The sequence below is a fragment of the Dreissena polymorpha genome, chromosome 11 (assembly GCF_020536995.1).
Source record: "Dreissena polymorpha isolate Duluth1 chromosome 11, UMN_Dpol_1.0, whole genome shotgun sequence".
Lineage (NCBI taxonomy): Eukaryota > Metazoa > Mollusca > Bivalvia > Myida > Dreissenidae > Dreissena > Dreissena polymorpha.
Window position 1 is genome coordinate 24,117,659 of NC_068365.1, and position 26,489 is coordinate 24,144,147.

At 34.1% G+C, this 26,489-nt stretch overlaps 3 protein-coding genes and 1 long non-coding RNA gene across 14 annotated transcripts in view; 3 read left to right on the top strand and 1 right to left on the bottom strand.

The window, feature by feature from the left end:
• Positions 1-26,489, top strand: part of LOC127850214 (protein still life, isoform SIF type 1-like) — a 353,922-nt gene that overhangs the window by 187,491 nt on the left and 139,942 nt on the right. The gene's annotated exons all lie outside the window — the stretch shown is intronic.
• The window catches only part of LOC127850221 (osteopetrosis-associated transmembrane protein 1-like), a 256,800-nt gene that overhangs the window by 70,403 nt on the left and 159,908 nt on the right, over positions 1-26,489 (top strand). The gene's annotated exons all lie outside the window — the stretch shown is intronic.
• LOC127850216 (actin remodeling regulator NHS-like) overlaps positions 1-26,489 on the top strand; it is a 331,736-nt gene that overhangs the window by 12,253 nt on the left and 292,994 nt on the right. The gene's annotated exons all lie outside the window — the stretch shown is intronic.
• LOC127850228 (uncharacterized) lies at positions 2,263-8,660 on the bottom strand. Its single transcript, XR_008035142.1, has 2 exons — positions 8,546-8,660; positions 2,263-2,903 (listed from the first exon to the last, which is right to left on the bottom strand). It is a non-coding gene; the product is annotated as an uncharacterized LOC127850228 (long non-coding RNA).

Consider the following 26,489-nt stretch of genomic DNA (forward strand, 5'->3'; position numbering starts at 1 on the left):
GTGATTCTTAAGGGGATACTTGACACAAGAGTCGGTTACCTGGTTACTGATGCCGAGTTTATCTTGGTGGCGATTTACTGTTGCACACTGACCAATGGGTCTCACTCTATTAATTTACATCATTTATGTAATTGCAGTGAGTGTCATAAAAGCATTGGACATGAAAATTCAATTTCGAACATGTGTTCATGATATAAATACTTAACTGCCTTGAATTACTAGTATTTTAGACATTTTCCCACGCTTCAAATTTATTGTAGTTTAGATTTTACACGTCTTAATAATAGCTCTGTCCTAAAATATTTATTATAACGCAAGGCGCAATTTCTGTTAAAAATTGAAAGTGTCCTTTCAAAATATCTAATTTGCATATCTTTGATCTTTATTATTTGCTCACTTTTGTAAATGAAAATTAAACTTGAATGACATGAATGATTGATGAATAAAAAAAAAATGTTGGCGAAGTTTGTAGGAAAAGCAAATATTTTGTTGTTAAAATTGGTAAACAAAATCATGAATTATATAGGGTTGTAAAGCTGTTTACTTTTATAAAAAAATAATTGAAGTAAAACAACCAAAAATTCAATAGTTTATGTTTGTTTATTATAAGGTTACTAATTGATGCTATTGTAAGCAATACTTCACAGGAACCTTTTTTTTCTGAACTTTCTTGGTAAGAACTTTTGAATTTTATATTGTTGTAGAACAGTCTTTTCCATATGTCAGGTTCTGTGTTAACATTGCGAAAGTCCACATCAGCATAAATTGATTAACTCTTTCAGTGCTGGAACCGAATTTTAAAGGCCTTTGAAAACAGTTCGGATCCAGATGAGACACCACAGAATGTGGCATCTCATCTGGATCCAAACTGTTTGCTACTCTGATAGTATTCTTTGAAAAAATCAAAGAAATGCTAATTTAATAAATTCAGCAGACGATATTTTAGCAGACAACAAATTTCCCAGCATGCAAAGGGTTAAGATGCAAACTGTTGCACCTTTTTCAAATGTCCTTAATTTGAATAATTTATAAACTGTCTTATTCATTGCAAGTTTGCTGAAATACGTGGAAAACCTATGCCTGCAGTCAGTGTGTGTGGTGTCACCTCTCTGTAATAATGTCCCCTCATCCAAGCGTTTGTGACGGATGAGGGTCATTATTAGAAGTAAAGCCGGAGGCTGAGCATGTATCAATAGCATGTCTGTCAGACGCTGCGCATACGGCCCGCAATTATAAAGATCCGGAAAATACACCATGCACTACGCTCCGCACAGTACACATCGAAGAACCCGGATAATCATTGTTTAAAAGTTATTTGTTGTCAGTAAATGTCAACCTGGGAGGGTGAAAAAGAAGAATAACACTTCCATATGACCCTTATACAACAACAGGGGTGGGTTGATACATGCTCAGCCTCCGGCTTTACTTCTAATAATGACCCTCATCCGTCACAAACGCTTGGATGAGGGGACATTATTTTCCGTAAAGCCTTTGGCTTTACATGTATCAATAGCATCTTTAAAGACTGACAACAAATATAGCAGGACACAGATATAAAACCAATTCTTAAGTTCCTTTCCTGTCTAGATTGTATTATTTCAACATGTTAACAAAATAATACACAATAGGTATACAATATGATAATAGGCATTCCATACCCCAACCATATATGACAGAATACAAAGGTAATAGAAAAACATTTGTGACTGTTCATACAAATACCTGAAACGTCAACAAATGAAAACAATACGGTTAAATACATGTAAACCTTCACTTTGTATATGTATACATGTATATTTTAACATATAACATATGAAAAAACACTAAGTTTAATGATACAATTAAACCTGCGAAAAAACTGCCTGAACAAATGGTACATCAGACCTTTCAACAATGTCTCTATAATAAAACTTGTAGAAATTGGAATCAGTATTCCACCCTGCCGTTTTAAGGATATTATTAATGGAACAATTTCCTTTAACTGCAGCAGAAACTGCTGCTGATCTGAATGAATGTGGCTTAAAAATAGCCACATCAATACCTGACATAACTAAAACATCCTTCAACCATCGTGCAATAGTACTTGTAGACACTTCTTTATAAGAAACATAAGACACAAACAACTGAGATGAAAGTCTAAGATGCTTAGTTCTTTTCATATAATGAATTAAGGTATGAAACACACATAAACTTTCTTCCTGAAAGTGCTGCAATTTTAAATAAAAACTTTGTTTTTTACCCACTGGCGTAGTTTTCAACAAATTTTTGAAATAAAACACCGCTTCACAAGTAGTATAATCAATTTTAACACAATCAATATTCAAGGACACAATAGTTTGTGCACGAGGGGCAGCAGCCAAAGCCACCAAACCAACTAACTTTAGCGTTAATGTTTTCAAAGATAACTGTTTCAAAGGCATAAGCGACTTTAATAGTTGCAAAACACAAGACACGTCCCATGTAAATTTGTACCTTGGAACCACAGGTTTCATAATAGCTACACCTCTCATAAACCTACTAATTAATGTTGGAGATTCACACCATTTATTGCCTAAAATATTTAAAGTCTGCAAAAGCATTGCTTTATGTGTGTTCAGCACTGAATAAGACTTATTGTTTTTTAACAGGTAAAATAAATAAGCTATTACCTGCGTCTCAGAGGTTTTAATGGGATTTTTACCTCGTTCTTGATTCCAAATACACCACTTACGCCATGACAAACTATACTGTTTTTCTGTTCCTGATTTCCATGAGTTAAGGATAACTGAGACTGCTCCTGAAGGAACTCCTTGCACAAGCAAATGTCGGCTGATAGCTGCACTGCGACCAAGTCCATACTTTTGGATAGTGGATGTGATGTTCCATCCTCTGGGTCGGTCAACAAATCCTTGTGACGAGGTAATCTAACAGGAATTGATATCAATAAATCAATAACATTTGGGAACCAAAATTGAGATCTCCATAATGGAATAATCAATATAGCTCGTTTAACATTATCTTGTACTAGTTTGTTCAGTACCTTACCAATTAAGGCAAATGGCGGAAACAAATATGGTTCAAAATCTGACCATGAAATTGAAAAAGCATCATTGAAATAAGCTTGAGGTTCAGGAACCCAAGAAACAAACTTATTACATTTACAATTAAGGCTTGATGCAAAGAGATCAATATCAGGTATAAAATACTCTGAACAAATTCTTTCAAAAATCTCTTGTTTCAACATCCATTCTAATGATTTATTAAAATATCGAGAATAAAAATCAGCAACATTATTCTCTGATCCTTTCACATAGGCAGCTGAAAGATAATTATTATTTTTTAAACACCACTGCCAAATTTCTGCTGCTAAACCATCCATTTTTTGAGAAGTCATTCCTCCCATATCATTAACATAGGTCACTGCAGATACATTATCAGAAAAAACTCTTATATGACAATCATTGGTTTTATCATATAATGACTGTAACCCAAGAAAAATCGCTTTAAGCTCCAAAAAATTAATATGATATTCGGAATCTTTTTTCGTCCATTCAGCATTAACAAATCTACCAGATTCGTTGTCAACACAACTCCAACCTAATAAAGATGCATCAGTTTGACAAATGAAACTGACTTTCTTAGGTCTAATCCTTTTACCATTTTTACAATTAACATTCCCAATCCACCAATGCAAGTCTTGAATAACTCTCCCATTTAACATTATTTCATTATCAAAACTGTTATTATTTCCAAGTCCTTCAAATTTTAAACGTTCAAGTTGTCTATAATGCAAAGGAGCCTCTAGAACTGCATAAAAAGCATTAACTAAAAGACCTATAAACGATGCCAGGTCTCTAACTATTACTCTTCTACTAGACAAAAGTCTTCGAGCTTTAAGAATAATTTTTTCTATTTTCTCCTCTGTAAGGAATATCATAAACTGAACGGAATCTATTATAAAACCAAAGAACACAATCCTTTGTGTTGGCACTAGAACTGACTTAGTGGGATTTACCACATAACCAAGAGACTGTAATGTGGAACAAATTGTTTCAGCATTCTGTAAACATATATGTCTGTCTAAACTCATATTAATAGAATCATCAATATAGTAAGCACATCTAATACTTTGGGACCTAAACCATGCATAAACTGGTTTTAACAACTTTGTAAATACCCTGGGTGCTGCACTATACCCAAACGGCAGGCAAACAAATGCATATAAAACTCCTTTCCATGTAAATTTCAAATATTTTTGATAATCTGGATTAATAGGAACCGAAAAATAAGCATCTTGTAAATCCACAGAACAAAAGAAATCATTTTCTTTAATTAATTCAAGCACTATCTTAAAATGCTCTTGTTTAAAATGTTCATAATGAACAAAATTATTTAACCTTTTGAGATTTATAATTGGTCTAAATTTTCCATTAGGTTTTTTGACCACAAATATATTTGAAATAAACTGGTCTGGCTCCCACTCAGAACCGACAATAGCTCCTTTTTTCAATAAATCATCCACCTCTTGATCAATAATCTGAATTTCTGATTCATTAAAAGAGATTTCATTTGGAATAACTGTTTGAGAAGGTTTTGACTCAAATTCCAGGACATAGCCTTTTATATTATTCAAAATCCATTGATCACTGGTAAAAAATTCCCAGGACTTATAACAGTGTTTGAGTCTACCTACCGCTCCTAATTGCCCTCGTTTGGGGCTGATACAGTTGCTGAGGGTTTAAAACCTCTACCGCCTCTAGGTCCTCCTCTCATGGGTCCTCTAAATCCTCGAGGATTGAAGGCAGGTGCCTGTCCATATGGCATGTATCTTACATTGCCACGACCTCTATTGAAATTACGTGGAAACCTTCCACGGAATCCTCCCCTCGGAAAGAAATTGGGCTGAAAACCTTGCTGCGGTCTCATCTTTCCAAGATTAAGACTGGTCTCGCAATTCTTCACTTCCTTGGCAATGTCGTCCCCAAACAGTTGGGTTGTCACAGGCATGTTTATGCTACACAAATTTTTGTATTTCTGGTCTAGATTAGGTTTAAGAAGATATCGCCTACGGACACTCAAATTGAACTGGGCTTGACCCAATAATGTCAGAGAGTCAGAGATTAACTCTTTAGCCTCTTCATTGGTCATCAATGACTGCTTAAGCACTTGGACCAATTTCAGAATTGGGACAATGCCTGATGAAAGTAGTGATTGTATGTCTTGGAAAAGACGATCATAAGTACGTGTTCTTTTGTCTAAAATTTTCCATATCTCATTGTTAACAGTGGGAGGATTTAATTTCTCACAATTTTCAGGAACATGATACTTCTCTGAAACAGATTCAATGTCACACTGTGATGTACAAGCCACACTAATTAAGTCAGCCAAAGATTGTGTAATAGCTGGTCCTTTAACTTTTGTTTTAATCTTGGGCAATTTCCAGTCTGATCGATCTTCAACCTGATCAGAATCGTCAAAAAGACTATTTTTCAACTTAGATGTCATGTTATTGCTAGAGTCTTGGGCATATTTTCGTGCACCTATAGAATCATTTGCATCTGAATCTGTAAATTCATTTTCATTTTCAACCTCTATTCTCAAATTTGGGGCATTCTGGGGGTCAAAACCCTCAAAGTCATCATACACTTCCTCTACTGGCATATCAAAAATGCCCAGCTTTTTTCTCAGTACATCAATATCATTGGCAGACAAATTATCTAAATCAAATAAGCCTACACTTGTTGACTTAGGGGTTGTTTTCTTTGTGGCTTTTTGCTTTCCCTTTGTCTGTTTTGAGTCATTTTTAGAATTATTATTTACGTCAGTTCGTGTCGAACTTTTATGTACTCGCTTAACAACCGATTTAAGCTTTCGTTGTTGGCACTGTTTTGGTTCGGCGCTATCTGCCTCGAACCCCGAAAACTCACCTTCGCTTTCCGAAGATGAGAACAGAACATTTGCAGTGTACTCGAGAACTTCGTTCTCGGACTGGCTCATTTTAATTTTAACCAGAGTTAGGCCACGACTTTTATATTTGTTGGTTTACAAAACCGCCGACCCTAATTTTTGGAAAATGCGAAAAAAAATAAAATCGGAAAATCGTCTTTTTTTTTTTTAATTAATTCCCGACCGCACTGAAAAAGTAGCGAAACTAGAAAAAAAACGATCCGGTTTGAGTGCGGTTGCGAATAAAATCAGGTAAGTACAATCGACGACTGGTTCACATATATTGGACATCGTGCTCGCTTTTCAAAACGCATGTATTAACTTAAACCTGTCGGATATTGCAAATGGCCGCTATATAGGTACACACCTACTCCTGTAAATATGAGGTCGATTTACATCGACCTCATATCGTTTAACGTTATTTTGCAATAGCATCGTTCCGACATGAATTCATGTCGGAAGCTTTAACGGCATCAAATTCATATAACATCACAGAATAATCATGCAATAAATTATTAAACATAAAATATAAACATTATTTTACTAATTGCATTAGAAAAATGTTTATACAAACTTACAAGTAATGATAGTCCAGACCTTAAAACACTACCACTGTTCAAATTCCATATTGTTGCCATATCGCACTGTGTAAATTGAAAGTTGCATAATGTTACCTCATTGGTCGGTTATAAATACATTGTTTCTCTATATATAGTATTCGATTTAGACGAAAATAATAATTTACGTGGAATGTCATATTAGTTTTCCATTAAAACTTTGATCTTGCCGTGTGTGTTTATGGACGTTATTAATTATGTTATACTTATTTTTGTATTTCATTAAGAATTAGAACGTGTAGCCCTTTTTGATAACTGTTTTTAGCAAACGATTCGCGGCTTAATAAGACACGGAAAATAGTTAAAGCGACACTTTCATTTAAAGGTTTAATGTGAACAATATTAAATGAAACCTTTTTTCGGCGTAAGCTGTATTAAGCCAGCTTTTCACCCTGACTTGACCTTTGTAAGTGTCCAATAATACTCAAATAAAATTTCCCGCGGCTAGGTACGAATGAGTACACTTCATTTATTCCATTGGCTGATTTGAGTAGAACACCAGAACATTGGAAACATATCCGCGTCTTTGTAACACTGTTTTACTGCATGAAACAATTTTATCTCTAATGAAAAGGCTCAATAGATAGAACAGTTTTACAATCAATTTTCGACATAAATACAGTTTGTGCGTTCACCTTTTATTTTCAGAGAATTACCAGCGCAAAAGCGTTTATACTAAAGGCTATGTTGTCATATTTAGTACTTACTTGCATTGCATGTCAACCCGCGAGGTTTCGGGTCATTTCGCGGCCATTTGTGAAAGTCAGAGTTTATATACAGTTCATCACCGGAGTTCGCAGAAGGGGTTGCGATCATTGTGTTACACCGGTCTTACTGACAATAACGTAGTGACTGTAATGCATTGCATTCCAATCCGCAAGGTATCAAGGTCAGTTTGCGGTCAGTTGCAGAAATCTTTATATAAACGCCGTCTCGTAAACTTTGTGCACTTGAAGTCTGTTTTGATCAGAAAGATACTAAATAGATATTCGGCGATATTATTGTGGTATGTCAATCATCGATTTTGAATATGGTTTCAACATTTGCATGATAAGGGCCAATTTTGATAAAATTAATTAGAAATATTTATCCATTTAGACCAGTTTATTAAGCATGAGCACAATAATTCACTATACTATAATTATGCAATTAAATAAGATTCGAGTATTGCCGGCTGACCTATATGCACTCGTTTATTTTCATGTTTCTTGTGTTTTTCTATTCTGTAAATATAGATATCTGAGTAATAATATCACATAAAGCAAAATAAGCCACGAAATCTGGCGCAACACCCCGTAATTGATTTGCTTATGATGTAGCTAAGAACTGCGCAGAAAAAAGGCATCCGCTACTTTTTATCTCATAGATGACAATATGGAGATTATGCACGTCTCTTCATTTTGTTCCTACGTCTGTGTTTTATTAAAATGCTCTAGTATAGGGTGATTTAGATAGTCATATCATGTATTAATGGATTGATTACAATTGCTCATTGCATTTGAAGATAAAGATGTATTTCTTTGCATAATTTGATTTGTTGTCTCTATGTTTATAAAGGTTATAAAAGTTATGTTGTCTTTGTTCAGGCCCCGTGTTAACAAAGCATTTTTTTCCAATTGAAAATCGATTTTGCTCGTCATTGAAAATGGATTTCCATTGAAATTGATTGGCAAAAATGAAAATCTGTCAGTTAAAATCGATTTTTATTTGCAAAATTGTTTTGTGAACTCGCGGCCTGGTGTTATTAGTTTTATTTATTTTTTTTCTATTCATTGAATGGATTTTTTTTTTTTTTTTTTTTTCGACCGCCGGATGGACCATTTTCCAAAAAATTTTTGTAAACCAATAAAAAAAAAAGTCGTGGCCTTACAATTAACAAATAAATAACAGCAAAGAACTGTAAAAACGGAAACTTTCTGTAATAATAAAATCAACAAATACCTGGACTACGTCCTAGGTGGAGCCAATATAATTTAAAAAATATCGGGCCATGTGAAACTCACCGATAAAATCGTGCTCTCGCTTCAAGCGCCGAAAAGACAATGATTATCCGGGTTCTTCGATGTGTACTGTGCGGAGCGTAGTGCATGGTGTATTTTCCGGATCTTTATAATTGCGGGCCGTATGCGCAGCGTCTGACAGACATGCTATTGATACATGTAAAGCCAAAGGCTTTACGGAAAATAATGTCTTCAAGCCTGTGTCTTGCGTCCCATTATTGTGGTGAGGATTACTCAGTGGTCAAGTGAGACTTTATTATGCCCATACATCATTATACATCATATTTACTGTGCATCTTTGTTGAGAACGGCCACTGAAAGAATATTTATTGAAGTTCTGGACACTTTTACTGACCATACTGGCCACAGATATGTTGGAAAGTATGCAGTTTATTGTGTTTGTAAAGTATGTCTTGATGGACATTTAACATTTCTCACACGGATAAAATGTCTGATGATAGGGGCCATAACTTGAAAATCAGAATAACACATCAGGGCTTTAGTTTTAGTAAAATAGTTAAACCCTTTTAAGGGTGGATTTATCTTGATTGCATTCAATAAGATATCAACATGAAACTTCATGGCTGTGTTGATATCAATGAGGAGAAGTGCCATGCACATAAACCATAACTCTACACTTTCTTAAATAAGAGTAATTTCCCTTTGGCTTTTTTTTATGATTTAACTTTTTAGGGCTAGGCCTCAGATACGATACATGTAGCAGATTTCAACATGAAACTAAATAGGTGTATTGATAAAATCAGGAGAATTGCTTTGTACATGAACCACAATCCTGCACTTTCTTAAATAATTGTTATTGCCCTTTGTTGTATTTGTATGATGGTACTTTCTCAGATACACTAACAGATTTAAGCATGAAATTTTATAAATTAGATTTTGAGGAGAATTGCTATGTATGAAAACTATTACCCTTTACTTATATTTCGTACATTAAAGGATTTGCACCAATCCATAAACACAATTCATTTAGAGTTGGATATCAATTGCTTGTTGACAATTAATACAATAAAAATATGCAGTTCATTTGCTTAAAAACTAAGTTTTGATTGACTTAAAAAAAATCTAAATGGCATCTGAATTTTTGTCGATTTGACTTAAATCTATTTGACCGAATCAGAATAGTACTGTTTAAATATAAATGTCGCTGTGACTTTTCCTTCGAATATGGGAGTTAACTTTTTATCTTTGGTAATTAATGCAAAAAAATACCATTTCAAAAAAAACTTTTAACAGGTCAAGGCCAATGCTTGTGTTATTTATGTTAAACTTCTAACATTTTGAGACCAAACAAAGACTTTTTATTTCTTTTTCAACTAGACTAGATCTGCTCCATTTGTTCATAATACACAGTCACGGGCAATTAGCAGCTTTAGGGCTGAATCGTGATTTTAATGCTAGATAATGTTGTAGTGTCACCTCTTAGACTCGAGCTTAGATTTTCGAGTAAGATAAACTGGTAGCCTTCCAGTTGAAATTGACATTGATAGGTGGTAATCAATCTAAAATAAAAAATTCAAGCCAAAACAAAACTACAAAATAAACAATTTGTTGTCTATCCTTTGTCTAATCTCATTTAAATGAATTAGAAATTCACACAGACTTGAGCGCATGACTAGTCTGTGACTTAAAGGCCTTTTTAGAATAGTGTGCTTTAGTAACATGTATTGATTCCTAGAAATAACCATTTGTTGAATATGAATTGAAAATGTTATTTATGAATATATGAGTTTATGATCAGAACTACATGTATTTTATCTAAATAAGAAATGACTTTAATGGTATGTTTCACTACATGGCTTTTCTAACCATATGTTTATCCTTTTACAATCTAAATATTGTCTTGATCCTATTATGGTAGCTTATGACATCCATAAATGTATACAAAACTAAATTGCAGTAGTGGACATTAATAGCCAAAATGACAGAAAAAATCACTCTCATACAAATATAGAGTTACTTGTAAATCTGTATTAATACAGAGTTGCAGATTGTTATTTCATGAGCCGTTGAATGGCTCTTTATTAATCAATTTGTAATGGTGTTATTAGATTTTCTTGTTCATGCAATAATATGTCACATCATGTTTAAGATTATGCACTGATTGTGAACAAATCTGATTGGCAAATGTTGTTTCTGTAGAGTGGGATTAGAGGTAACAAACAGGAAAAAAGGCGAATTTTGGAGAGTCAGAAGTTGGTGGCTGTGTTTGTTTAACCTTGAATGGTCATTCTACCGAGCACCTGTCTTATCACCTGTTGAGACCACTTGAGTTAATTTAAATCATTTGTTAATGTGAACACTTCTGACTTGGCTTGTACAGTGCCATGACATGTTTTAAAAGTTTTGTAAATAGTTTTGTGATTCTGAAGAATCAGTAATTGTGTTTGAAGTTTGTTGTATACAAATGTTGTTTTAAGAATTGTTTTGGAGTTTATTTTGTTTGTCAATCCAGTACCCAAATGTTTGTCTTGTTTTTACTCTTGATTATAGGAACTTTTGTCCTCATAGAAAAGGTACATAAAATCTAGAATTTGAGTGGTCTTTCATTTATTATACCCCCATTACCATTGGTGATGGGGGCTATATAGGAGTCACTTTGTCGGTCGGTCTGTTGGTCGGTCTGTCGGTCTGTCCCGAAATCTTATACGGGCAATAACCATGTTGTTCATTGTTAGATTTTAAAATCATTTGGCACATTTGTTCATCATCATTGGACGGTGTGTCGCGCGAAAGAATTACGTCGATATTTCAAAGGTCAAGGTCACGCTGAGTTCAAAGGTCAAAAATAGCCATAAATGAGCTTGTCAGGGCCATAACTTTGTCATTTATTGTGAGATTTTAAAATCATTTGGCACATTGGTTCACCATAATTATACGGTGTGTTGCGCGAAAGAATTTCATAGATATTTCCTAGGTCAAGTTAACACTTTGAGTTCAAAGGTAAAAAATGGCCATACATTAGCTTGTCTGGGCAATAACTATGTCGTTCATTGTGAGATTTTAAAATCATTTGGCACATTTGTTCACCATCATTGGACGGTGTGTGGCACAAAAGAATGTTTACGTTGATATCTCCAAGGTCAAGGTCACACTTTTGAGTTCAAAGGTCAAAAATTGCCATAAATGAGCTTGTCTGGGCCATTATAAACTATGTCGTTCATTGTGAGATTTTAAAATCATTTGGCACATTTGTTCACCATCATTGAACGGTGTGTGGCACAAAAGAATGTTTACGTTTATATCTCCAAGGTCAAGGTCACACTTTGAGTTCAAAGGTCAAAAATTGCCATAAATGAGCTTGTCTGGGCCATTATAAACTATGTCGTTCATTGTGAGATTTTAAAATCATTTGGCACATTTGTACACCATCATTGGACTGTGTGGCGCGCGAAAGAATTACGTTGATATCTCCAAGGTCAAGGTCACACTTTGAGTTCAAAGGTCAAATAAGGCCATAAATGAGCTTGTCTGGGCCATGACTATGTCGTTCATTGTGAGATTTTAAAATCATTTGTAACATTTGTTCACCATCACTGGACAGTGTGTTTCGTGAAAGAATTACGTCAATATCTTCAAGGTCAAGGTCACACTTTGAGTTCAAAAGTCAAAAATGGCCATAAATGAGCTTGTCTGGGTCATTACTTTGTCATTCATAATGTGAGATTTTAAAATCATTTGGCACATTTGTTCATCATAATTGGACGGTGTGTCGTGCGAAAGAATTACGTCGCAGGGCCCTCAATCTATCAATTTCGGCCGCAGTCCCCCACCTGAAAAGTATACTTTTTTTCCCTGTTGGGGGGAAAATGCCCCCTGAGAATTTTTTATATTTTTTAAATATTTTTTTGAATAGAAAGATGTGTCTCATTATTATTACATCTCAATTCTATTTCAATTTAATCTTGTCAAACATACTAAATTATGAAAAAATAAATTAATATAGTGCAAACACGTACAAATGTAATAATGAGAGAGAGTAAGTAAAAAAATCCCCCAAAAAGGGAAGCGCCGCGAAAATTCCCCCTCATGAGGGTAGCAACCTGCTTCCCCTAAAATGGATTGAGGGTCATGTGTCGATATCTCCAAGGTAAGGGTCACACTCTGAGTTTAAAGGTAAAAAATGGCCATAAATAAGCTTGTCCAGGCCATAACTATGTTCAGTTCATTGTGACATTTTAAAATCATTTGTTCACCATGCTTGGACGGTGTGTCGCACAAAAGACTTATTTCGATATCTCCAAGGTCAAGGTCACACTTTGAGTTCAAAGGTCAAAAATGGCCATAAATGATATGTTCATAATAATTCTTAAAAATCACCATGAATTAGATTCTCTTGTTTTGTGCAGACAGCATGCAAAATAGTCTGTGTCAATGCGGCATGTGGGGGTATACGTCACGTCTGTGACAAAGCTCAAGTTTTTTTGGTATTTAATTGGAAAAACTGAGTATAAACTATTCTAAGTATTTAAATGCCCATAAATCAGATAAAAATATATATTTAATTGAAGTCTTCAGCATTTTTAGCTCGACTATTATATATGAAATATATATAGTGGAGCTATCCTACTCACCCCGGCGTTGGTGTTAGCGTTTGCGTTGGCGTTGGTGTTAGCGTTTGAGTTGGCGTTGGCGTTAGCGAGCTAATCTTAAAGTTTGAGTACTACCCCAAATATTTTCAATGTATTGACATATTGCTTTCATATTTTGCATACTTCTTGACCAACATGACCCCAACCTATACACAAGAGCAGACAACTCTATCAAGCATTTTGTAATAATTATGGCCCCTTTTCCACTTAGAATATGCATATTATTGATAAATCTATGTTAAAGTTTGCTTACCACCTCAAATATTTTCAATGTCCCTTGACATAATTGCTTTCATATTTTGCAAACATCTTAACCAACATGACCTCAATCTATAAACAAGAGCAGAAAACTGTATTAAGCATTTTTTAAGAATTATGGCCCTTTTTCCATTATAATATGCATATTACTTTAGTTACATTGCCTTAACTTCTTTATTTATGATCAGATTTTATTAATAATTTGACAAAAAAACAACACTTACCAGAATACTACAATGGATTCCACCCAAACAATACTCCACTCCCCAACCCAGAATCCCTGCCCCCCCCCTCCCCCTTTTTTTATTTTTGAAAGATCATTAATAAATGACCACACCCCACATTAAACCCCCCTCTCAACCCCTCCTAGCCCCCCTCCAATTTTTTTTCCCCTTTTTTTAATTTTGAAAGATCGTCTGTTAAATTATTGAATATGAACAATTTCTCCATGATGGCTTACGTTATACTGTCAAGCCCTCAAATAGTCGAGCGCGCTGTCCTCTGACAGCTCTTGTATAGTTTTGTGGTTGAAGTATGAATCTTACTTGATTCAGTTGTTAAAAATTCTTGCATGTTTTTCTTGGTTACAAACACTGAACCTTTCAAGGGAGCAATGTCAACAAAGAATGGATAAATGCATAATATTGTCTTTTAACAATGGTGATTTTTGTGTGTTAAATTTGGGGCTAAAATTGTTTATTTTGTACATGAATGGATTTTTACTGTCAAAACAAACATTATTTTCTGCAGTACAAAACTAATATTTTGGCCTAATTTTTTCCTAATCGAGAGCTCGATGATTAGTAAAACCTTTTTTAATTGAATATTGAAAACACTTTTATTTTGAATTCTTAAGTATTTTTTTGCAAACAAACAAAAACAAACAACACCTAAATAGTCAAAACAATAACCAACATTCCCAATCCAAATGGCCTTGGCCCCATTTCTCAAAATGGTGGAAAAAAAACGCACGGCTACAATAATAATATTCTTATATATGATATTGCTGATTGTGCCCAAATCTGATAGCCCCCAATTTGATACTGTTCTTGTATCAGGAGATATCTCGTCTATCTGGTGATATCGAGATGGTTGGTTATCAATATTGTTTATTTGTACTTTAACATGTTGATAGCTACATGTATCTGCCTAGATCTGTATCAGATTGTTAGAATTGTTCTTGTGTTACTGCAAATATTATCCTACAATTATTAATGTATGTATAGGTGTTTATTTCTATCCAATACGCCATAGTAGGCACATGAGGACAACATAAATTCACAATAAAATTAACAACAACGTAGGCAAAGCAAAATGCAAAAATAAATAAATAATAAAGATAATAATACACACGCACGCCCATACGCATACACCCACACTCACACACGCGCACACGAATACACCCACTCCCATACACACATGCACACACTCACAAGTGAACTAAACATACATAAAACGTGCATGGACAACACAATAATCATGAAAACAAGCGGAGAAGCCCATTATGAGTGATAAATAATTATAATAAAAAAATAATTACAAAATAATATTATTCCCATAATTTCTGAAATGAGCTTAAAAGAGGCGATCAAGAAATAATTGCCGATCACAAGTAAACAAAACATACATAATTAGTACATAAACGGATGAGCCTTTAATGTATCGGTAAAGTTAAAAGAACTTATAGTTAATTAATTATATTACAATTGTGTGTGTGTTAGGTGAACTGATTCTGTGTCACTTTGTGCATCAATTGAAGTTTTATCCTGAATGAATTCACAATACGTACATTAATCGTTCTTTATTTAAAAGTAAGTAGAGTTTTGTCATTGGGAATTCCTCAATTGGTGATCCTAACATGTTTTGAAATTATCTATTTTAGTGTGAACTAGTTTAATGGATGTCTTTATCATAGGAATGCAGTATGATTCACTTCAATGGTGTCTATTACAATCAAAGTATTCACACTCGGGTACTGGAACTGAAACATGGGGAAGTTTATTTATAACACCACTTAGTTGTAGGTTATTTTATGAAATAAACGAGCGTGTGCTCGATGAATTGTTAATTTCAAACACTGAAATAACATAGTCTTATTATGTTTTGCTCAATTCAAGGAAGTTTGTGGACAAAGTTCCATAAGCTGTTTTTTTTCCCTTTTTTTCCAAACAAAATCATCACGCTTTGTTACGTCACCAGCACAGATAGCAAGTAATCGACTTGTGGGTAAAATCTCTTTTGTTTTAAAATTAAACAATGCATTGAAGTAAATAACACATAAGCTTTTTTTATGCCCCCGGATTGAATGATTGGGGGGGGGGTATATTGTTTTTAGCCTGTCTGTCATTCTGTCTCCAACTTTAGTAACTTTGGTTAAACTTTTGCAATAATGAATATGTTTTGCAATAATGAAGAAAGGAACTTGATATTTGGCATTCATGTGCTTCTCATGCAGCTGCACATTTTGAGTTGTGAAAGGTCAAGATCATTCTTCAAGGTCGAAGGTCAAATATATGGCTTCAAAGCGGCGTCCAAACTTTAACCTTGGTCATAACTTTTGCAATATTGAAGATAGCAACTTGACATTTGGCATGCATGTGTATCTCATGGAGCTTCACATTTTCAGTGGTGAAAGGTCAAGTTCATCCTTCAAGGTCAAATGTCAAATATATGGCTTGAAAGCGGCGCAATAGGGGGCATTGTGTTTCTGACAAACACATCTCTTGTGTTACAAAGTCCCAGTTTTGCTTTCATTTTTAACCAAAAATAAGTTTTACACGTTTTTTTGTCCGACACAAGGACTGACAGTTTTAAGAATAATAATTGACCTCAGTAAACTTTTTAGGAAATGTCTGAGGTCTGAAATCTTTTGCATGGGTTGATAATAATTCTGATAAATGTGTATATATGATGCACTTTTTGTATAATACCTGGTTATGTGCATGTTTAGTGTCGTCCCTGATAGCCAGTGCAGTTGGCACAGGCTTATCAGGGATGGCAGTTTCTGTTTAGACTGAATTTTGTTAAGTAGAAACTTCCTTTCAACATAAAATTCCATAGAAGAGGAAAGTATTGTCCCTAATCTTGGATGACACTTTTCGCACAATGCATGAAGCTTGCTTTTCTATATTGTGGCTAATATTTATTTGAAAACTTGAACCACACTCAATCAAGGCCTAAAAAAACAAGGCAATTATAAATACCATGGCTGAAATTGAGCATGCTTGATTACAAACATTCATCAAAGCCCTGGTATTTGATAGACAAAATGTAGGTGTGATCAATATGTAATCTGTGTAAACATTTCAACAATGGATGTTCTTTCTGTCCTCTCTTGAAAATGTTTACATTGATGAATCTGTCCATCTACTTACGTATATTGGACCCTGTCATTGGAATGTTTAAAATGTGAATTTCAGATTTTAATTTAGCTTATGATTTGGCCTTGTTGGGTATGGATGACATAGACAATATAGAAATTGTGTATGCGTGGGTTGGATTTTCGTCATGTTTTAACAAATCTTTTTAAACTAATAATTGTTTTTTAATTATGGTGAAATCCTAGTTTGTTTTCAAAAAAGACTGTTGGCACCCCTGTAATTAATGTATAATTTTGTTAAAGATCTGCTATTGGTGAACAGTCATTGAAAAGATATTTTTTGTTAATAGAATACAATGTTCGATCCTTATTGATCACTGCTTAAAAGGTCTGTAAATTGTGTGTTTGCAGACCTGTGATCAAGCTCCCATACAAGAGACAACATAATTACAGGACATCAGTCAGTTACTCCTGGTGTAAAAAATCATTTAAATTCAAACCTGTTTTGAATGATTGTAAAATGAATAGACTCATAAGATTGACGTCACATAGTAAACAAATAGGTGCGTTTCACCAGTAATAAATTGCAATATCTTTTAATGTGATCGGTATCATACAAACGGTTGACATGTTTATTGCATATATATAATCTTTACTCATAATTTACAATATAGCATTTTACAAGTAAGTTTGCAGACTCCAAATGTATTCTCTGAATGAGAACAGTTATTTTTACATTAAATGTCGTAAGATGGAATATTAGATTCAGTATGAATTTACTCAATGTTGATCTTTATTTTTTTAATATAATTATAATACACAGCTAAAGATAAAATAAAAAATAGATTTTTTAGTTTGTAAGTCTATTTTTCTTGGTTGAATATAATCCATACATGCATTGTGAATTATTTAGCATTGTCAATTTGATAAACAAGTCCCTTTAAAGATCAGAGGTTATGAATTTTCATTTTTTCGTTTAGCTAAATTTTTAAGATGCACTTTTCTACTCTTTTTTTTACTTCATGATGAAGCTTATTGCAGGAGAAGGATAATAAACCAATTTAAAGATTATTGGAAAAAGGCAAACATGTGTGTGGCCAATAAATAATCTCTGATGGTTATTTATGTCCTCTAATTGGACTATTGGGCTATAGCATGTTCCCCAGTAGCTTTTAAAAGCATGAGAAAAAGATACAAGTAAATTAATGTTCAGATACTGTTCCCTATTGACTTGATGCCCTGTTGCTCTTAATTTAAATTTGTATTAAAAGAGCATGTAATTTAAAGCTTATCATTTCACTTTGTAGGCATAATAATTGTTTCATTAAATTGATAAATATCCAGTATAGTATATTTTATTATATACCTATACCCGTACATATTTGTACAAAGTAATGGACTATTTCCACTGTAGAGTACATTAGCTATTGGCTATAGGAATTCTGCATTTCACTGTTTGAAATCCATTTCCAGATTCATTAATTGGGAAAGAAGACTACTGTTTATCGTAAATATCCATAAACGTTTATTCTGAGCGACATGGAAGAAAAAATGTGTTCTATTTTTAATAAAGATTAGGACAGGACTCTCAGGTATTGGAGCACATCTTTTCACAACAATTGATTTGATTTGATTTTATAAAAATGTAAAGATTTTAAATAGAGTTATCGTTTTTAGACAAATTTTCAGTTTGTTTTTATCAAAAGGACTGGTGTTTTATCCGTTTGCCACTTGAAGTGAAGATGGCTATGTGCAAACAACATAAAACCAGAACAGCCTGCGAGTCACTCACAGTCTGTTCAGGTTTTATGCTGTTTGCTGCTCATCAGTATCTAATGGTTGGAGATGAAGCCTTAAAAACTTTAATAAAGTTTAAAAGGTCTTTAATTAAATTAAACTTTCTAAGGGACTACAAATGCGTATCTAAGTGGCAAAAGGTTATAATGAATATTATAAGACTGAGGTGCTCTGGTCAATGTTGTAGTGCACACTATAATAAGATGACATGGTGCCTGTAAAATAACATCCTTCTTTCTACCTCAAATGTCAAAATTTGTCTTAATTTGTTGAATGTCTAATTTGGCTTTAAACAGTTTCGAATATTCTTTCAGCTATATTTTTGCCACTCTAACTTTTAACTCTAGTCTCCCTGCCTAAAAGGTCAAGGTCACACCTCAGAGTTCAAAGTTCAAATTTGGCCAAAAACAGCTGGTCTGGATGATATTTTTGGCAATCACAAAGCTAATTTAAAGTAACCTCCCACTAACCAGCACCTTGAAGAGACAGCATTTCGCGTGAAAAACCTTTCTGTTTACATCTAAGGTCTAGGTCACGGGTAGAGGTCAAAGGCAAACTTTTGCTAGAAAAGGCTTTTTCTGGCTGTATCTTTGTTATTCATCATGCAATTTTAAGATAACTGACCACATATGACTTCCATGTTAATTAAAGGGGATTGACTGTAGAATTGAATTGTGTATTACCTGAAAGGTCAGTGGGTTTATATGTAAATAGGCAAATTTTCTATAAACAGGTTAATTTTTAAACAAGCTGTGTTTTGGGATAAGAGTCGACTTTGAGAGTATATTTGTCAAAATGCATAAATATTTGTTATCTTCCATTTTAGTAACTTTTGATGTATTAAGTAATTGTGAAATACTTGCTAGGGACATACACAACTAACAAGGCATTGTGCATTGTAATCAGAATCCAAAATCTCTGAATATCAAGCTGTCTTGAATTTTTCTCCACAGCAACCAAATTTAGATTTCCGCTTGTTTGTGTTTTTCAATGGAGACAAATGATTTTGTAAACCACCTCTGTCAACAGGAAACTAACATTTTGTCAATATTTGCTCAAAAAACCACTTCCTTTCTGAACCTAGACAATCGTGAAACTTGTGGCCGTATTTTTTTTTGCTTGGAGATCAAAACATTCAATAATAACAACTGATAACAGTTGGCTTTGGTGACTTTTAAAGTTAATATAACCACAATACAAATAAATAATATCTGAAAATATTTGATTCAGGCACTGATGGTACAATAAATTGAAAGTTCTGTGAATTTATCATTCAGACATTAAATGTGTTACTTATTTAGGCTTCCCAGTGTATATAAAGGACAAAATCATACACATTGAATGGCCCAAGGTCAGTGTTAATAAATAACAAGTAAATATTTAGGAAAATAAATACCTATGTGTAAGATTTGTGTAGGGGACATTTATTTATTTATTTTGGTTCCTTTAGTGGGTCTAATTTGTTACAGATGTCCGACATCACATAGAAATGGTTGTTTGAAATGGTGGAATTTCCTTCCATTAGGGGCCTTTTCACAGATTTTGGCATGTATTGAAGCTTGTCATTAAATGCTTTTTATTGATAAATTTAAACATTGGACCTAAAAATCTCCAGTAAAATAACAAGAATATAATTAAAAAAAGGTAAACAAAGTTACCAGCAACTGGGCTAGAACCACTGATCCCTGGAGTCCTGGAGTAAAAAGTCTCCCGCCTAGAACACTCGACCATCCGTGCTCATGCTAATTGAGTAGATGTATTTTTATGCCCCAGAAGGAGGGCATATAGTGATCAGAGTGTCCGTCCGTCTGTCTGTCTTTCCGTCACACTTTGCATTTAGGTTTCGCATTTAGGTTTCGAAAAATGCTCATAACTTCTATGTCGCTTTAGATAGCAACTTGATGTTTGGCATGCATGTGTATTTCATGGAGCTGTACATTTTGAATGATAAAAGGTCAAGGTCATCCTTCAAGGTCAAAGGTCAAATATATGGCTTCAAAGTGGCACAGAAGGGGGAATTGTGTTTCTGACAAACACATCTCTTGTTTACTTAAAAGCAATCCTCGTAGTTTCCCAAAATATAACGATAACAACAGAACTTTCCAAATAATTCAATCGCATTGCAATGCTTGATAATTTTCAGGTTTTCAAATCATCAAAAGATGCATATAATGGATATTTTAGAGCATGGTAAATGTTCAGTATTACTATTTCCTAACAAATATCATAACTAAAACAAACATTTGCAAATCTGAAACAACTTTTTTTAATTTTGTAAATTTACCTTAACGTGAAAAGGCCCCTTAATTAAAACCTATTTATATTCGGCAAACTAGAAAGGTGAAAAATAAAATCAACAAATTTATTGTCTTCCTATTTTGGTTTTGCAAGTATTTGTTTTAAATTGTAGACACATAACAGTTGGAAATCTTCTAGATTTTAAACCTTCCTGAAATACCTTATACTCTTTAGCTCACCTGAGATGAAGTGCAGGATTTTTTTTCAAATTTGGTTTTTTTTTTTACAAATTCGGTTTGGGAATCCAGGGTTCGTTCAATAGACATGTAGATACACCTGGAAAAGTCCTGCATTATGAAGGTCATTTTAAAGTTCAAGCAAAAACTAGATCACCTGAGGTCAGTTCTTTAACAGATAGTTTACAGTTGACTCAGGTGAGCATTGTAGGTCAATCATGGCCCTTGTGTTCAAATTGTATGCATGACTCACCAGTGGGGTGGTATAATGGATGCTTTAAGGCATTAATTGCATCCATGGCTGATATTAATCTTTATATTTCTCTCATTACTGTACTCAATACAGTGTCCACTGCCGCTATACTTGAATCCTCCTGCAACAAAGTCAATTGGTCAGCTGATACACATTCATTTTTTCTGAGGTTCCACAATTCTACTTTTAATAATCCCTGATTTGTGAGTGCAAACCATGACTTTTGCGGGAGCCCCAATTGTTATTAACCTCATTTCCTAGTGTTAATTGCAACAGAGAAGTATGTCTGTATACATTTTGTAATATGGTACACCATTTGAGGCTGGCATTAATATTGTCCATGGATAATTGAAAGCAGTAAATCAGGTGGACACGAGAGCCACGTGTCCTAAAGGGATGCTTGATTAAAATGGGAGCTCAAATACTGCAGGATACCAATCTTATTGGTATTAAATTGGATCCCAAAAATTAATTAAAACTAATCATGCAGATAAGTTTGATAGTAACTGCCAGACATTTCAGATAATAATATCACTTTTAGCTTCCAGGATTTATTCATAAAATGGTCTGTGAGCACATGTCGAAAAATACTGTGCCACCTGTCTAAATAAACTGTGTCAGTTGCTTTATTGTACAATTAAAAATACCTTTATATAACATTTTTTTAAATCAAATAAATTTCCATGAATGTTTGATTATTCAAATTAAATATTTACTGGCTGGATTAATTTTTAAGTAATCCATATCAATATCCTGTCTCCCTCACAAAAGACATCAACAATAATGTTCTGCAAATAATCAACATTGTTTAAGGACTCCTCAAGTGTCATATGTTATGTTGTTGACAGGAAGACAAATGTGATTGTAATTTATGTGCCCTAATCTGGTTACTGTAATAATTAAATTGCAATTATGAACTGAAGATCCTAATGGAAGCGAAAGTCATGTTGCGGTTTTACAGACCGGTAATAATTGTCACCTGTCAACTGCATGATGCAGGTGGCACTGAAATGTTGGCTGTCCGTTGACAGGATTTGCAATACAGTAATGCATTAGTGGAAGCGCAACCGGTAATTAATGTGTCAGAATCCATTAAGCCATCCATATCTTGTGATTGAGTGAATGATTTTAAGACTTTGCATGTCTCAACATATAATGACTAGCCAAAAATGCTGGCTGCAGCAATACAATTGCTTTTTTCCACCGAGTGACACACATTTTAAGGGTAAATGTTCACTAAACTGTTGTATATGTTGACGATATTGTTTAAGATAGAACAGTTTTGCATGAAGCTCTTGAATTCGAATTGTCTGTATGGCAATAACATTTTAATGGCTGCCCATAATTAACCATTAAACTCTTTTCTTTAGTTTGAAAAAGTGACATGCAATTTTTGGCATTATTGAAATGTCAAATGCATTATGGCATAGGTGCATTAAAATTAGTTTTAAGATGTAATTAAAATCCATTTTAACAATTCTTTCACCATTATTTTGGATATTGTTATCGAGGTAAAGACTGTACTTTAAATCTGGCAACCCATTGTGTTTCTTTTTAGGATCTGTCTGTATTTTGTATGATCTCTCCTTTGTATCTTGCTGATATATTCATGATTTGTTGGATTTTTATCATAACCTCTTCCCTAGAGTTATTTTTCTCCAAAGGACTCTGACATAAGAAATGTATAGTTATTAGCTGTTTAAATGGACCATAATGTAATAGGTTCATTTGGCCTGGTTGCCTCGTGGTGATCAGGAGCTAGAGGGGGAGGGGAAGTCCCAGTTACAGACAACTGAGTATTGCTCTGGGGAAACAGGGCTAAATTCATGTGTTTTATAAAGGTTCGTCCCAGAATAGCCTGTGCAGTCGCACTTTTTCCACTTTTATGGTATTATTCTTTTTAAGAAAGTCTCTTCTTAGCTAAAATCTAGTTTAGGTGGAAAGTGTTGTCCCTGATTAGCCTGTGGGGACTGCACAGGCTAATCTGGGATGACACTTTACGCACATGCATAGAGCCCACTTTTCCCAGAGTTTGTCTTAATTGGTAACCAAAAAGGAGTCCTTGTAAGAAGTCTAATGACCTCAACAGCCAAAGGAACTGTTTTCTGTGTGGTTGAAAACAATTCTATAATTAACTCTTTTGTTACAAAAGATGTTTGTAAGGCATGTCAGTTGTATTAATAACAGTCCATGTTTGTTTCCACAGGATAACTAAAGAACGCTTTGGCTTTGACCTACCTTGATGCAACTTACTATGCTGGTAATCAAGAGGAAATGAAATATAGACAGGGCTGTGAATTTTAGGCGGATTTCTGCGGATCGGTTTGTCCGGGGGTCGTTTCTGAGATTTGTGAAAATTCGTTAAAAAAAGTTTGGGGAGGGGTAATGACCGATTACCCGGGTGTATTTCTTAAACAGCCCGAAGTATCCAGGCCTGCGAAACCTCTCTGCAGTTTACACTAGTAGATTCTACCTGAGCATTTTTTAAATGAGCGATATCATTTGCTGTTGTTTCCCCATCTTCCAATAAAAGTAGGTCTTTAAATTTTGTTTGGGTAATTCCTTGCTGATTTGTGTGCAAATGGCGACATTGTGAAGCGAAAATAAAGATTATTGAACAAACGAATTTCACAAAATCTCGGAGATTGACAAATTATTGAAAAACAACTTCCAATGGGAATAGAAACTACAGTGGATATAAAGCAGAAAGCTATACCAATTTCCGAATGGGTATGGAAGATACTGTCCTGGTAAGGCAGTGATCTATTCCATGTACAAAATATTGCACTATGCAGCCTGTGTTAAAGTGTTAGTTTAAGACTGTAACAGTGTTGACCTTATTTCCAAGGTAAAGACATTGAGCTCAACTGAAAGCTTTCTGTCATTGTTCACAGGGATCGGAGCACATATTGTTTTTGAACAAAATTTATAATGTTTACTTTGTTTATCTAATATGTTAAATGTGAAGTTAAAAAGGTTTCCATGAATAAATCTTGTAATGAAGTTTAAGAAAGTGCTTATTTGAATGTCTGTTTTAAGGTTTATAATTGACTGCACGCGATTTGCGTAGTCAAAAACAGTCGACATAATTTTCCTCCCCTCAGACTTCACCTCAATCACACCCTTGTATATAGGTCAATATTGAGGTCAATCAAAAAAGGGGTCAAGATTTAAATGGAACATGTAAAATGAGAGCATTTCCCACACAATAACTGGTAAACACTTTAACACTTTATTCTAGAGTCATATTTATTGCTTTGTCTTGAAGGCAGGTTTCATAATGACCCCTGTCTATTTTGAAATTAATCGATCAAAGGTAAAGGTCACAAATGCATGCAATATAGACTAATCTCTAAAAAAATTTCCCCATTATGTTTGATGCTTTCGATAACAGAACTCCACTGATTTAGTGTAAATGTACTGTATGATGTCTGTATTTGTAACAGAATTGTTTGGCAGATATGGGATTTGTAAATTCATCTTCAAAATGCCCGTCCCAGACATCAATATTTGCAAACCTCTTTTCGAGACAGACACTATGAATGAAATTGACCCAGGTCATTGATTCTCACTGCATGATTGCTCTTCATTTTCCTCTATCAGACATAAGTATGTGTCAATGGAATTCTTTATGATATATACTTTATGCCTTGTTTTTTGAATATTTTTAAGTACACAAAGTACTTTTACAGTTGCTTGCTTTCTTTGTTCTAATTCTAATCCACTCTGTTCCGAAAATTGTGAAATGGCAATCTGCATTTGAATAAGTTTGATGAATGCTTTTTGTAATTCATAAATGTTAAAGCAAATTGTGTTGGATCATTCGGAAACTCAGGTGGCAACAATATAATAAGAATCACAAAAATTTCAGAGTGAGTGAGCATTGCAAATTAATTGCAACTTTGCATGTTATAGAAAATTATTGAATGGATTTATAAACAACGACATAGTAGTTTTGTATTTCATGAGATAAAACATATGGTTCCATGTATGGCCAACTGCCTGCTCTGGGGTAATCATGGGGATCTTTCAGGTTATGCCTGCGGATTTAAACAATGACCTGACCGGGAGCTACAATGACATAATACTCTGTTTAAATGGCTTATGAAATATTAGATTGATTACTAATAGAATTAAACTTGTTTCGTCTTGGGAGACAACATGAACATTTCCAAAGAAGTATAGTCTTAAGTATCAATAAGGTTTTAAGGTAAATAATATTTCTTTTATTTGAAGTCACTTACATTCTTAAAAGTGTAATATTTATGGTCTGTGTCGTGCGAAAATGGGTCTTATGCCACATGCAGTCAGTCTGGTCAGTGACCGGCTTGTCCACTACTGAAACATTACCAAGCCTTAGCCAATAGAGTAAATCTAGTAAAGACTGCGCGAATGGGTAGTGCAATCTTGAATCATGCCGGTAGCCTATGACATAATACCCGTTTTCACACTATGCTGCTCATATAGAAACTATTGTAGGGGCATGGTTGCTATGGTGTATGTGTTATGATAGAGTGATTCCAGGTTCAATCCCCTCTTTTGGAGTGTGCTTAAGATCTTCACCAAATATTGCGTGTACAGGTCCTTTATACCAAGGAAACTGACTTGAGATTGTCTCAAGATTATAAGCCTTAATCTCAAGGAGATTTAATAATTGTGTGAACATAATTAGAACTGCGTTTACATTTTGGTCATCCTGTACTATGAGCTGAACATTGGGAAAGTGTTTTTTTTGTTCCACAATTATAAAATGATATAATTTAAACATGTTCAGGTGTCGCCCATTTTTCTCACTGAGTGGTGTAGTTGAGCTTCTTTAAGAATTCTATTAAAGAAAATACCTACTCTGTATTGTCTAATTAAGCCTTTAAAATGTCATAAAAAATACAAGGTCGGTGCCATCTTTGACCCAAAACAGATGGGTGGTTATATAAAAGGTAAGTTGATATTTCACAATCTGTCAAATACTTGCATGGTGAGGTAACAAGCCCAATCGGATTTAAAAATCAATGTATTGATTTGTATAAGGTAAATAATTATTCTGATGACTGTGTTTTGCTAATACTGAGGTCCAAATGTTGTTTAAATATCATTAAAGCCATGTCAAACAGATAGACTATGCAAACAGTGAGGTTTCTGTATGGGTTTGCAGAGTAAATCCTTTCATCTCTCTATTGAGTGAAAATTGCATTCCAACTATGTAATCATTGAATATTAATATTTACAATGAAATGCC